At 44.8% G+C, this 13,031-nt stretch overlaps 1 protein-coding gene across 1 annotated transcript in view; it reads left to right on the top strand.

Annotated features, from left to right (window-relative positions):
- Positions 1-5,304: 5,304 nt before the first annotated feature.
- Positions 5,305-13,031, top strand: part of LOC139106323 (RYamide receptor) — a 126,881-nt gene continuing 119,154 nt past the window's right edge. The window contains exons 1-2 of the mRNA XM_070663013.1: positions 5,305-5,394; positions 9,399-9,825. The gene's annotated coding sequence lies outside the window, so the exon portion shown is untranslated. The remainder of the gene's footprint in view (positions 5,395-9,398; positions 9,826-13,031) is intronic.

Raw genomic sequence — 13,031 nt, 5'->3', positions numbered from 1 at the left:
CTCTTTCTCTTTCTTTCTTTTTCTGGGTCCTTGTCGATATTCTGAATCACCGAAAGGGGACACGCGGAAGGGGATAGAGTAACGACCACGTAGTAGTAGGTACTCATCGAATGGACCGGCCGAGCGCGGGCTGCGAGGCCGAATGCTCGTTAAAGGGCCGCGGGTGCGGCGCATGCAGCCTTATCGCTTTCGATCGACGTAGAAATCCTCGTTACAACTCTTTCCCTCGGTCGCCCTCATCCTCGCCCTCGTCTTCGCCCTGCGGGTCCCTTTTCTGCGCCCTCGTCTCTTTCCTCCGCCGCGCCTAACCTCGCCGTCAGTCCTTCCGTTCACCGGGCGTAACTGCCTAACGATCGTTTCATGCTCGTTTGAGATGCAGATCTCAAGCCCGGGCATTGTTGTCCCCGCTGCTTGCCGATGCGGTAGGACCGCGGCTACCTGTTAGCGTCCCGTACCAGCCGGGGACGCCCGTGCAATGACGCGCCCACGTACGCGCGCGCTTGTCACGAGCTAATTAATCGGATGTTCAGTGCACTGCGCCGATAGATAACGAGCGGTCGATGTTATGGTTCACGGAGAACGTAAAAGTCACTTGCGAGCGAGCGAGCGAGCGAGCGTGCGCACCCTGTATAAGCGGATTAATACCGCCTGATGGATCATTGGAATCCGTGCACGTAACGCCGGGGATGCTCTCGCGGGCTTTCATTGGGGACTGTTGATCCCGGTACGATAATATCCACATAATTAATGCATTTTCTTATATTACGTGATTGCCCGGATTATAAATTGAAAAATTTACAGACGCGTATAAGCACTCGTAAATCATAGTTAATTCTAATTACATAATTTTTTTTTCATCAATGTCTTGCATCCGCATACAAAGTTTAATTCCGATTCTTTTTTTTTTCTTCTCAAATTCATTGTTGCTACTTCTCTCTCTTTTTTTTTTATTATACGAATCTTCGCTCAAGAACAAACGTGGCGGAATAGAATTCAATGTCGAATACGTTGATATTAATTAGACCGGATCAATAAATATCCGAAAATCTTTTACATATACGCCATCAGCGTCTTTATACCTAATGATTTTTGTTCAGTTCCTATCACAGATCTTAAAATCAATTTCACTATAAAGTGAAATTATATGCATTATTGTCAGCCGGAAAAATTTCCACGCGATCTCGCCGCGGCCTTTCTTTCGCGCCCAGCTTACGGCCACATTTACATTTTACGCTGAGGATTTTACGCATTTCAACGGCGAGGAGGATTGGCGCCGCGCGCGCGCGCCTCCGCCGCGGGCTGCAAACACCGGTAGCGCGGAGACGCGTCCGGGTCGGCGCATTAAAAAAATTCATTTTTTCCCAGCGAACCGGGCGACTAATCTGGTAAATTTCACGGTACCGTGGACGGTCGGGCGAGAAATAGCGCTCGTTAGGAACACAATGGATTTTTGTGTCCTCACGGGGGATGAGGCGAGAGCGACGGGGGAAACCGGTGGAGAATGGGGGGACGGGGGAGAGGAACGTATTCCCGACGCACGTGTCGAGGGTTCGCGTGGGCGTGAGATGATGCATTTGACTTGAGTCGAGTACGCAACGCGGTCGATTGAACCCCGCCGCTCTCGAACGAGGCAGGTAGTTTAAGTGCTGCATGTTAGCGCATGTTATACCTGTCACCTTACGTTTGTCGTCGTATCTTCACGTTAAAAGCCAGGCATATTGTGCGCGCCGGATGTTATAATGGAAGGCGGAGGGGGAGAGGGAGAGGGAATATTTCTCATAACGCATGGAACTGACGCGTATATAGCAGATTTTTTTTTATACATCGCAATAAAATCCCGCGATGACTAGGCGTTACCGCGATAATATTCACTGTAAAAAATTTCTGATTGAAAAATTAGAAAAAGTGACTGAAGTTTTCTTAAAGTCATATTGTATGAATTTTTAGGCAAAATATTTCAGCCACTTTGACTAACTTTTCTACTTCTTTTCTAAATATTGCAATAAAAATTATCTGAAATTAATTTTCAGATATCAAATCTGAAAATTCGTACATATTATTGTCTGAATATATATTCAGATATTTTTTACAGTGTAATGTATATTTCTTACTCTCCTTAATTAAAAAGGGACACCGGTTTATATTATACTGTCATATTAAACCTTCGCGTACCGCTAATTATAAATCCTTTTTTACATATGTATCAAAAAAAAAAAAAAAAAAATTGTGCATATATATCAGGAAATTAAAATTTATGATACGTTGAAGATAAAGTGGACAAATTCAATTTTCTTGAGCTGCCCGCCGTTCTGCGTCTGTGCGTCCGCGCACGTGGATGGCTTTTTAATCTCATATAAGTGGGAAAAAAACTCTCCCGATCTTAACGGCTCGTAAAATAACTCGAGATTCCTGAGAGCGTTTCAAGTCGATCCATAATCCGGAACGCACGCACGCCGAAGGCAAGGTACGGCGTATCACGTCAGGATGCGTGCAAGAAAATGAATCGCCGCACGCGAAGTCGCCTAATGTCCGCAGCTTATATTGTCGTATAAAGGAGCACGCGAGCAGATAAGATTGACGTAAAAAGTATCTTCGGAATTATATATTAACCTATCATACATGAAATTACGCCTCGCGACTTGTGATTTACAACGTAAAGATTAATGCTCGCGCCGACGGTTTTCAATCGAGATATCCTTAGTTGATCTTGACGCAAGTTTCGATTAGTTAACGAGTCGTAATTAACTTGCGCTGTTTTGCCGATATTTTGTACGAGCAGTAAGGAAAATCCGATATTATAATATTATACTTTCATACTAGCTCGAGTGGAAAAAAGAGAGATAAACTTGGTAATACTCTTTTTTAATCTTCGATGAAGTTAAGCTTGAAAAGCTACGTTCAAGAATCAAAATAATCATTTATTTAAAATTCACGTCTACAACTATAATAAGAGAATGCGATTTCCCAGTCTAGTTTCCCTCGTTAATCCTATTGAATTTGTAATTGGAATTCTTTTATTCCCAAAGAATCTGTAACTCGCGCGGTTACGTAATGGCAATGGGGCGAATAAAATAAAATAAAAAGGCGAAGTGATTATTTACGCGCGTACGCGGTGAAATAAAATTTCGCGCGCGGTCTAGCGCGAGTAACATCGGGGTGCATTCAAGGGAATCGATAAAGAGATGCGTTTCGGATGCTTATCTATAATCGTAACTCTGTTCCTGTTACAACTTTTGCGATCCCTAAACCTTTTCTCAGTTTACGATATACTCGCTGCTAATTCTCTTTATTACCGATTCTCGTTAATTGTGTAACCTGACGTTCTCGCTTCACATCCTCGCTCACAATCGTAACACGAATCCGGAATTTTAATCGTGAAAATAAACCGCATCCCCCGAGTTTGTTACACTTTCTGTGTACTGCGAATTGCACACCATCGACCTTTTCCCTCCCAAGTTCATAGGTTCATAGGGAAGCGTGCGCGGCGTGCGCGCGTTCTACGAAGGGCGCGATGAAGAAAAATGTTCGATACTAAAGGGCGACGCGCGAGGGGAGAAGCGGGAGGGAGGAGGGAAGACGGCTGGAGGCTGCATTTATCGATACTACCCGGATCCACCGATCCCTCCCCGAAGAGCCGCGCAACGACTTCGGGTATACGGAGCGCTCTGGGCATTGAGTCAAGATTAAAAGAAACGGCGTATACGGCGTACGCGTATGAAAGCAGACGAGGGGTTGAGATAAAGGGAGAGAGAGGCGAGGCGAGAACGAGCCGAGGGAGAACAAGGGAGACCGAGAACAGAGAGGCCCTCGGCGGTACGGCTGCCTCTCGTCGCGCTTGCGCCTTTCGTCGGAAAGCTCCGGCTCGTTCTCTCGGTCCTCGTCGGTCGTAGCCGTGATCCTCCGTTCCGCCGGTGTCGCCCACCTCGAGCTCAGTGAGCCGGTGTGTGAGCGCCGCGACGCCTAGAACAGCACCTATCGTCGCCGGAGTTTTCGTAGTCGTCGTCATCGTCGTCATCCTCGTCGTCGTCGTCATCCCCGTCGGCGTGGATTTGGCGACGGTCCCACGTTTTCCCCCTCGTCGTCGTCGTATCTATATCGTCTTCGTCGTCGTCGTCGTCGTTGCGGTCATTCTCAATCAAGCGTCGTCTGTCCTCGTCGTTCTCATCACTGGCTTCCCGTGAAAACCGTCGTTCTCATCGTCGTTCCCCGTCGTTGTCATTATCACCGTTCGTCGTCACCGTCATTCTCGCTGGTGCTGGCGTTACCCAAGAGGCACGCGAACGTCCCGAGCGGTTTCCGTGCGCGAGTCGCCGCGGAGAAGAGAGAGAAAGAGAGAGAGAGAGGCGAACGAAGTGCAGTACTACCACCTCGTACCCACCTCCTCCCCCCCTCCTGCCACCGCCAGCCACCTCTCCCACCGTCGTCTGTCTCCTCCGCACCTTCGCTCTTTCTCCTCCCGTCCTATTCCCCCTCGACCTTTCTCTCTCTTGCCCTCTTTTTCTCCTCCTCTGTACATGCACGCTCTCGCCCTCTGCTGTGCCTCTTGTCGCCACCGCCGCCGCCGTCATCGTCACCGTCGCCGATCTCATCGTTCTCTCTCTCGTTTCCACGATCACGCTCGTCCTTCGCACGAAACGACGCTACGCCGCTCGTACCGTTCACCGCGCACGGTCATCGTCGTCACCGTCATCGTCGCCTCTTCGCCGCTTTCGACTCACGTGCTACGTTTACACGGACACACGGCGCGTCTACGAAACACATACCGATACCACGTCCCGCGAGTTTCCCCATCGTTCGCCTTCCCGAACTCTCTTCTCTCGACGTCGAGGAGAGGACGCGCAGCAGGGGCGAGTGCCAACGGCGAGCGAGAGCGCGAAAGGATAGAGGAGTGAGTCCGCAGGAGCGAGGGAGAGAGAAAGAGAGAGGTAGAGAGACAGATAAAGAGGCCGGGGGAAGACCGAGATACGCGACGTGCAGAAGAGGACAAAGGATGGTGTAGACGTGGCGTCGTGTCCGTCGTGCCCGCGGAACCTCCTCCGAGGTGGACATTCGTGTAAGAAAATGTATTCGCGTGACGGTCCTTAAACTTCGCCTCGGGCGTGCATTCTTCCGTATAGAAAGGGTACGAGAGAGAAAGAAAGAAAGACAGAAAGAGAGAACGAGAGAGCGAGGAGTCGGGGAGCGTCCTGTTACCATCAGGGAGGGTGTTAGAGCGAGAGCGCGGGAAACGAGAGAGAAAAGGAAAGAAAGATAGCGCGAGAGAGAGATAAACGGCGCGAAGCGGGGTGAAATAAAGGGGGTTGGCCGGGGAAAGGGGGAGCGCACGACGGAGAAGATAACGATGCTCGAACGTGATGCTATGCACGTCCGCGAGGGTTGTTCCGAACGACGACGGTAAACCGAATGATCATTTGATTCCTTTTGGATTGCGCGATACACGTATAACGCCGCGGTGCCATGCCACGTTTTCCGCGGTGCGCGTTGCTGCGAGCGCGCCTTGCGGACTTACCGCGTCGGCGGGATTAACGGCAGCCCCCGACCGGTGGGGTATGCGACGCCAGGATCACGCCGCCTCGCGTACCTGGTCTCGGCTCGGCTCGCTCGCTAACGCACTCGCTCGTACTCGCGACCAGTCTTGTTCAATGTTCTGCATAATCGTTCTTATACGTACTCGTTCACACGCTTGCACGCAATTAACTGTTGGTGTATCATTTGCTATTTGAGATGATCGATGTATGCACGTTGGTGGTGTGTTTGTCCGGCGTCGATCTGTATCTCTTAATACGCGACGACGTCCCGGTGCCCGCGACTAATTGATCGCCATGAATTAAGAAAGGTCCAAGTGCGTACGTAGAGTCGGAAAAGGCTTGCGAAACGAAAGAGTATGTTTAATGATTTTAATTTTCACTTTGCGTTTGGACTTTTGTACGTTAGACGTAAATAGTTAAATGTTACTTTTATGTATTTATTTTTATTAATATTTTTAATTAAAAAAAAAATTTTTTTTTTTATTTTTTTTTTTTTTGGTACTTGGACTTTTTTCTTGTTCATGAGGTGCTCGATTGGTGCGGCACTCACCGTTGAATGTTGCCGTTCAGTTCTAAGTTTTATGTATGTATATATCATCGTGATAAGAAAATCGCATTCGATGTGTAACATCGTGGGATGAACATTTAGATAGATTTAACATTAAAGGCGCGAATGTGAATACGAACTAATGATGTAACTCTGGTATCCCCGATGTACCCTTGCAATATGAATGCATGTATCTATATATGGATAGCTTTCATATGAAAGGAATTAAGTGCCTTTATGTTAAAACCGAGAAATAGCCTCTTAAAACTTGTCTAGATAAAACGATGTGTTTTGTTTATAAGAACGAGTTACGTCATAGTTAATGCACGCTTCTACTAGTCGACTATTTAATGCTAAATAGAATAACAATGTACATCTATGAATAATGTTCATAATTTGAATATTCAAGTAGAAATATATGTTGTACATTTTGTAAACTGAATATTTCCCCGTCTGTTCGCGAATGATAAATAATAAAGATTCTTCCCTTTAATATCACGCCGCTCATCGATTTTGTCGGAGGGTATAATAAAAATTTGCCATGACCTGTTGAACGTCATAAAAAGAAGTTCCTGTTATAACTCCAGAAAAGTTCATGTTCTTTGTCAATGGAGAGGGCCTAAGAATCGTATAATGAAATGTATTACACGAAAAATAAAAGACAGTTACGTAAACTCGGCACGAAAGCTAAACGGTATTGAATTTGATAATTAAATTTACATGACTGACTAGTCCAGTAATAATTTAACTTTTATTCGCGACGAGAAATCACGAAGAGCTAAAAGTCAAAAACTTAATAATTAGTTCGCTCGCTTCTTCTTTTTTTTTTTTTTTTTTAATTAAATGCAGTGTTAATTATTATAATTTAGTAACAATTAATATTTCAATTAATGGAATTTAATTTACTCTGTTTTGGTCCTCTATCAACCTCTTCAATTTTTTTTCCCGTTTTTCTGAGTCATTTATGAATGTCTTATCGAAACATCTGGCTTTTTTTTTAAACCTTAATATAGTACAGAACGGCACACAATTAACGTTCATTTTCTAAATGAGCTGACGCATAACGATGCGAATAAAATGCTGAAGTGACACATAATCGATGTGTTGGTGAGTTCTTTTCACGAAGGAGAACGATTTTTTATTCACACGTATTCAAAATTTAAAAAGACGTGGAGTTGCTTTTTATACGATTCGTTAACGTTAAAAAGGTGATAATATCTCAGAATATACATTTTATTCGCGGCTTACGAACCGTCAAATTTTTCTTCCCGGTCGCTTCTTCAACGTTGAAGAGTCGTGACACCTTCAGTCAATAGATGAAACTCTTTCTCGCCAGTTATCTGTGATTTTCCGCCGTACGGATAGCTTGGTGCACGCTCGCGAAATGATTCATCGGCGCGTTTACACGACGTCGGGGCGAGGAAAGGCGACTATTTTCGGCGCGGATTCGGATACAACGTTCCGCCGCGAAACGGGACGCTTTTAACGGCTCTTAAGCCGTTAAAACAGGAAGCTGATACCGACGTATCACCGTTATCGTATAATATGAATTTATATGACAATGCCTTTCTATTACGACCGACAATGGCGACGGCGGCGGCGGTGTAATATTACCAAGTCGGCCCCCGTTGTAATGTATAGCCGTATATGCCCTGCTCACGGTCTCCTCTCTCTCTCTCTCTCTCTATCTCTCTCCGCGGACCATAAAGCGAATAATATAGCTCGCGCGCAAAATGAAATATTTCAATTGCGGGACTCGCGTTAATTGCGCGCCTCGCTCGCGCGGGCGCGGCGTTTCAATTATCGTAATGAATTACGGCGAGCGCGAATTCCCGCCGACGCGGCCGTCGGACACGGGCTGGATCTCTCGGCCTGGCCGGTTCTGCCCCGCGCGAATCGATCTCAATCTCCGGACGTCGGTGTTCGAAAGCGCGCGCGGAATATAATGAATATGTAAATATTCGGCGCGGGGTGCAAAGCGCGGGGGGAGGAAAGAGGGAGGGGGGGGCGGTGGAGGGTGCAGGTTGTTGTTTGTAAATAGCGGGGGTGCGTGTAACAGGTGGTGTGCTCTCTGTCTCGCCCGACGTTTGCGTCGGAGTGTCGTCGCTTGTCACTCCTCGACAATAGCGATATACAAGTCCGCCGGCGGACCGCGACCGATGTAGCGCCGGTGAACGGAAGTGCGGCCCCCCTTCCGCCCCTCCTCGGTGTTACCAACGACCCATCGCGCGCGCGAGCGAGTTCTTTACGCTCTTAGAGCAGACGTTTCGCCGGTGTGAATTTGTACACCCGTTCACGTGCACATGTTTACACGCACGTGCACGTGGCGCGCTGAAGCCCGCGGGCGCGGAACGTGCACGAGGCACTAAAAGTAAACGGCGCGTTTTCGCGATCGCTCGTTACCGTGCGATAAAATTTACGCGCGTCATAAATAATTGAAAAAAAAAAAAGAGAGAGAGAGAGAGAAAAAAATACAGCAAGTCGTTTTTCTTCTCCAATGCTCACTGCCCGCTGTTTACTTGCCGATAAAATTATCTGAATTTTCGAAATCGCTTAAGGCAACTCCCCGTTATTAATTCGCTGCTTGTTATAATTTCGATAAGGTTTATTATAAAGTTATCTGTTTAAAGGAAGTTAAAAAATTAAACGAAATTTGATTACGTTTACGCAGTGTGCTGATTTACGTAATTTGCGAGATGTCAAAGTATATTTGTAATTTATATATTTGTCTTTCTTTTATGTTGATTGTTAAAAATTAAAAAGACGTAATTAGGCGAGATAAATACGCTTATAATTCGTGTTTCAATCACCTTGTCAATTTATTAAAGCTATAAGTCTCGATAAATTAACGAGTTCACACGTGAACTCACATTTTCAAAAAATTTATTCAAACTTCAGTGTTACGGCCGCTCAGAACGTTCGAAGGCGAACGGGTAAAGGAAATTAAATGATACCAAAACCAAGGTGCGGCTCGAAAGTTATATTGGGTGGTGGGATAATGCTTCCGGTTTGTAGTTCGATGAATAAAAAAAAAGAAAGAAAAAAAGAAAAGAAATAATCGTTTCTCGACGCGAGCGGGCGCGCCGGTTTCGCGTCTTGTAAAACTCGCCGAGCAGGCTATCGCGTTCCCTCCGGTTTTTCAGGGCCTCGCCTAATTACGCCTCCGCGAAAGGGCTTTGCGATTTCGCTTTTGAATCATCGTCGCGCGCTGACCTTGGGGTGGGCCTCTCGACGAAACGATCGGCGGCACGTGATATGACGGGGCGATCGATATCTTTATGCCGACCCGGCATGCATTGTGTGAAAGGCGTGATCTTTCGCAGGGCTCGCTCTACATCCCGCAGGCTACTGTCGACCGCAACGTAATCGTCCCACGGAGCTTCACCCTCGGCCACGCTCGTCATCGTACTCCGGCATCGTCGTCCGCGTCGCGAGATGATCGCACGACCCGAGGTGGAACACGCACCGCGTTCGGCGCACCGTGACACGAGATGAAATCGCGCGGCGCTATTAAACACGAAGATACGAGAATCGATTAACGTCCCGCGGATTAATTCCCCGGATGGTGATGGTGCACCGCTCGATGATCACGATAAGTGAGCGCGTTCTTATCGCGACGTTGAAACGCGTGCTCGCGACGCGCGTGTGATCGCGCAGCCCATCGACTTGTACTTGGCCGCACCGGATCCCACCCGTGTACGAGGCACGAAACCGCATTCTTCGAGCAGCAGATCGCCTCTCCAGTGACCGGTGAGTGCCGCTTCGCTCACTATCAAGTGCTCTTTGTCAGTGGCGTCTGACTAGTTGTGGGCAAACCGAACCGACTGGCACTTCTGCTGCCCGGAACGAAGAGCCGTCCGAAGGATATTACCTCTCCGAAGCATGTCTTCCCACCGCGAAACAATATTGTCGCACTCAATCGAAACGAGTTTAGCTTTCATTTTTCTTAACGAGGAGAGTCCGGTTACGTTACAAGCACGCTTATACGTCGGGGAAAAAAGGAAATCAATTGCCCTAATCTCGCTCAAGTTGCCTCTCGAAGCTATTCAGACGACGCTACATTTTGTCGCGTTTTGATAATATTTAATTGAAAGAATTTAATTAAATTTGACGAAACGCGAGAAATATTTTTTCTTCGCTTTTACAACTTGACGGCGGTGAAAGTATGTGTTCATTTTTATAATGTAATTTTTTTTAACGTAATCTTTATTGAACTTGTATCTAACCAAAACGATGCTACCGAAAAGTTATATCCTGATTCTACTCAACTTTTCAAGCTGGATGTTATTGAGGGTAAAACTTTTTCATTCATTCGTTTGGAACTTCCACTCTTTTATGAATTATTCAATATGAAATAACATATTCGCACATTTATTGTACGTTATCAAGATACGCGGCAACTTTTTTTTTTTTTTTTTTTTTTTTTCGCAAACCATATAATAAAAATATAAATAATGCGCGCGGGGAAGCTTGAAATATTGTTCGATATACATGAAATATGTATCTTCCACATATCGACGATAATATTCTCGTCATGTATGAGTAGTTTATTACACAAGTTTATTCAAGTCATGAATTATTATCGCGTAATTATGGATTCAACTTTCGAAGATTATGATATGATTTGCATTGTCTGTATAAACTAAATTTGCTTCAAATTAATTATCATCTATGCATATATTACATTTTAGAATATTAAAAGAAATTTTTTATATATAAAAAAAAAAATAAAATAAAAAGAATCTTTTGTCGCGTCCCCTTTTTTATTTAAATAAAGAAATTCGTATGTGGGGCAACAATTTTTTTTTTTAATATTCATGTACGGGTTAAATGATCGTTTCAATCGTTATTTTGCTTTCAATGCTGCAGCTTTACGTACGAGGATTTTTTTTTTTCGTAGTTATAGTTGGGGTCTTTTAAAAAATAGCGCACGCTTTTCTTCTAGTCCTACTAGCCGGCGACGCGGGCCGGACTTTCGTCGTTATACCTTGACCCTCGACGAGGCAGGTGGACGTCGCCTAGAAATTCGTTAAGGGGGGAACTTTAGGACGCCGCTCGAGCTCGCTCTCTAAGAGGACAAGGGGAGGGGAAATATAAGTCGCCCTTTTATATCTCGCCCGTAAGACTTTCAAACGCAAGCAAAACGGCGGCGTAACGAATCAAGAAGCCATCCCCGAACCCATATCTCTTCATTTGGATTAGATTTGCGAGCGGCTTAAACGGGGCGCCGTTAGTTTGCACGGGGAAACCCCGCAGATTGCTGCATTTTATATTCTCGCGCTATAATCCCACGGTTTTCTACAGTTGCCGGTTTCTTCTTCGTCGGCGTTGAAGGCAAGTGGCGGTACTTGCCGGTCCTCTGAACGGCGATCTAATTCCTAACGGCCAATTTCGCTTATAGACCGTGTCGACTTCTTCCCTTGGCTTTGCTCAACTCAATTTCGCAAATGCCGTTTTGCGGAAATAGCCACGTAATGCCGCGCAACGCCGACATCTAAGAACGCTTAAGATAATCCGATATCATTGAAGTGTTGACGTGAAATTATGAAATTAATATACCTCACGCTGGCGGATAATTCGAAAACGATTTATTTGTTAAATTCAATGATAATGATATTAATTTTGATTTAATCGCTGATCTATAGTATATAATTATTTGTTGATTCGCGCGTTGATTCAACGCGAGAATTTAAAGCACTCCCGTCGTGACTTTTAGAAAACATGTGACTGATAAATTGAAATATGATACTCCGGGGAACATTTTAAACGTCTTAACGCGTAGCTTCGAGTATAATTTTAAATTAATCGCGTTCCGGCAATTTTTTTTCACAGACGTTTTACACCCTTGGCATTAATACGCCGGATATACATATATCGCTTGACCGTGTCGTGGAAATTACGATTTGTTTTACACCTCGAGGCGAATGGTCACGTATGCGTGAAATCGGTTTGCAATCACTGGACAACGTGAGTTCCAGCATAAACGGAAATTGTCAACGCGTGAAAAACATTTTCCTACATTTCCCTTTCGTCCTGTTGCTTTCGATATCGGAAACGCTCCATTACGAATTTTATTACGACGACGTTGTTCGCGCTGTACAAAAATTAACAAGAGTTTAATCAATACGGGAACATCACATATGCATTTATGCGCGAACGCGGAAAGAAATACAAAGCGATAGATAAAAAGTTGAGCTTTATTTTTAATTGTTTATATGCCTTTAAGTATATTAATAATTTTTGAAAAGTATAATTTATAAATAACTTTGAAGCAATTTTATTAATTAACGTTTAAATATATCGAATCTGTATAAGAACAAAAACGTTTGGAAAATAATGGAGGAAAAATAAAAAACAAAAGTTGCAAGCGAATAATAACGGTTTTTAAATAAATGATCTTCCGTCATAACACGCGAGCTTATTGTTTCGTGCATTTCTTCATTTCGCCTCCGTATATATCTCGGTAATTTAAGAAAATCAACAATCGTTCAGTCTTCCGCACGTTAACAACGATAAATCATAAAAATCAGTCTTATCTTTTGTCTTATATACCTTTCTAATTGGCGGCTTCTGCCCGCGATCATTAATTACCCCATTCCATTACCGCGCTTGATTGCTTGGCTGAAATATTTTCACCTGGAGCCACATTAATTTATCATCCGCATTAAATAATAAGAATGTGGCGAAAACTGCCATTAGACTATATATTTTTCAAAACCGCAGTAACTCGCTGCATGGCTGCGCTATGTATAAAGATATATATTTATATATGTATATGTATTCGTTGGAACAAATTGTCGAAGAGAACCGTTCTCTTTCGACGGACTTTCATCCTTTTTGACGGCTCGGTACCTTCGCGTTTATATCTCGTACTTACTTTCAAAACAAAAACCGGCAAATTTAACGATAAATCCATTCTCTTTTCCCATCCGTTCGCGGACGGCGTGCGAAAGGCA

The sequence above is a fragment of the Cardiocondyla obscurior genome, linkage group LG10 (genome assembly GCF_019399895.1).
Source record: "Cardiocondyla obscurior isolate alpha-2009 linkage group LG10, Cobs3.1, whole genome shotgun sequence".
Classification (NCBI taxonomy): domain Eukaryota; kingdom Metazoa; phylum Arthropoda; class Insecta; order Hymenoptera; family Formicidae; genus Cardiocondyla; species Cardiocondyla obscurior.
Note: the sequence above shows the minus strand (reverse complement) of the source record. Positions and strands in the feature narration are given on the sequence as shown.